This window comes from Nannospalax galili, unplaced genomic scaffold (assembly GCF_000622305.1).
Source record: "Nannospalax galili isolate Female #2095 unplaced genomic scaffold, S.galili_v1.0 scaffold161, whole genome shotgun sequence".
In the NCBI taxonomy this organism is placed as follows: Eukaryota; Metazoa; Chordata; class Mammalia; order Rodentia; family Spalacidae; genus Nannospalax; species Nannospalax galili.
Genome location: NW_008348586.1, coordinates 5733942 through 5736460, shown reverse-complemented (window position 1 = coordinate 5736460; position 2519 = coordinate 5733942).

Genomic DNA, 2519 nt, shown 5'->3' with positions numbered 1-2519 from the left:
AGTCAGATTCTCTGGTGCTACCCATAGACTGCAGTACTTAAAACACAGTTTTGCATTTTTCAAGTAGGTATGTGGAAGATCTAACTTGGCAATATTAGAAAGATGACATGGACTCTAGGTCTGCAGTGAGTTTGTGTAGTATTAGGGCAGTCACATTCCCATCTACAGTGCTGAGAGTTCTCAGTACTTCTGACATTGGAAATATGCTTTTCCTACTCCTGGGAATCAACATATCAGTAACCAGGCCATGAAGTAGTTCTTTGTTTTTCTGGTTTTTCTTAATGAATAAGGAACCTGTGGTTTGGAATAGGCTGCTGAATTTCAGAGATCTTTTAACTTGTGCTCAATATTCTTTTAAAGGAGGAATCCATTGCCAACTTAACTTGAGATATGATCTTACCCAAGATAAGATACTGGATGACTCTCAAAATGGTAGCTTTTACCCAACAAAAAAGGAACAAATCTGGAAGCGGTTCTTACATCTGTAGATTAAGGTTCTTGTGTCATGGAAACAGGAGCCAGGGGCAGTGGCTTCTCAATCGCTATTTCTGAGCTATTTTGGTGACAGATGAAGTGGTGATTCACAAATTTCCATTTACACAAGGATCCTGAGAGAATCTGTGGGTGGAGCTGACAGCTGGGCTCCTGCCCCACACTGCAGAACATGCATAGCTGTCAGGTCTATAATAGCTTTAGAGAATGCCATTCTGATACAAAGAGATTTCTCACTAGTGCAAACCCTGCACAGAAATAGCTACAAAGCCAAGCATGCTCTCTGTCCTCTGCCTTTCCCTCAGTCTACTACTGGGAAATCTGACAGATTCATGCCACTGCTAATTACAGAGTCTCTGCATTGTTAGTCATGACTTAAACCAAATGGTGCAGATAACTCAAACTGTTCTACTGCTTTTATTTCACTGTGGTTCTTTTTGAATCTGGTGGAGCAATTTCATTAACCCAGACATAAAATTAACAGGAATATTAAGATCCCAGTGTGAAGCAACACCTTTGCATTGCGATGGGACTATTGGATACTTTATATTAGAAGTTGTAAATTGAAAATTCATTAAAGAACTATAACCATTGAGTTATAAGCTGTCAGACTGAAGAAGCCCACTATTTCTCACAGAGATTCCTCAATAACACTTTCAGGAACCTATATTTCATAACAACTGGTAGGGTTGGTCATGTAACTTGGTGAAAGGTCAAACACTTATGTAGCATGTGTGAGGCTCCTAGGTTCAACCAACATGGCTGCAAAGAACCGAAAAGCTGAATGTAACTCAAGAAAAGTTATAACAAGAATCAAAACAAAAAAACACCTTTGCTTAATCCCTTATCTTCAATTTGAGTTGAGGAAACACAATTTGAGAATAGTTGGTTAGTTTTCAAAATGTAGGAATAAATTATTAACCAAATCTTTCTGGTTTCTTGAGTTTCTAGGACCTATAAAAATTTATCGCATATGTGTTTTAAACACTTACATTCTTCATTCTAGTGTTTGTGTACTTAGTTCACATGTCCTTATTAACTCAGTGTGAAGAAGAACACCACTCACCCAGCAGAGGACCAAAGAGGGGAATTTGTTGTCGGTTTTATTCATTTAACTGCTGGCAGAAAGAACAGGGACAATGAAGACCTATTCCTAGCCAATTTTCTTTTCTCTTGCCTGCATCTTCAAGACTTGAGTGGCATTTCCTTCTCAATAATTCAGTGGAAACTGATAGGCGATTCAGAGCCTGTGTAATTCCTAAGATCTGTGCTCAGGGTCCTGGCCATTCCTATTCAGATAACAAACACGGACCATCTGATAAAAGCTACACTTGAGCTACAGAAAATGTGTATGTCTATCAAGTTGTTCAGACTCTATTTATACAGGGAATATTAGCCACAGTTTTTTTTCTATGTAATTTAATAGTGATCACCAACACAAGAGGAAGAGTGTTTTTGTTTTGTTTTGTTTTGTTTCCATTGACACTGGGTTTGGTATTATAAGCAAAGACAAAGAGGAGGGCCCTTTGAGTTATTGACTTCCAGGAAGGCATCATTCTTATTGACTTTGCTTGGAATCCTGCAGTCCTTTCACAGAGCAGACTCAACACATCCAAAGCCTGTATCCAGAGAGGCACAACGGAGCCAACATGCACCATTATTGCAGGAGTATCCGATACAATAGGGAAAAAATCACTAAAAGAGAGAACACTCAGCTAAGTATGTAGCTTTGATGTACAAAAATACATTTATTTTCAACAATTTCAAAACCACTGTCCTTTTTACAGTAGAAATATTCAAATGGAACAATAAAACCAAGAAGTATCCAGAGAGGCACAACGGAGCCAACATGCACCATTATTGCAGGAGTATCCGATACAATAGGGAAAAAATCACTAAAAGAGAGAACACTCAGCTAAGTATGTAGCTTTGATGTACAAAAATACATTTATTTTCAACAATTTCAAAACCACTGTCCTTTTTACAGTAGAAATATTCAAATGGAACAATAAAACCAAGAACAGTAT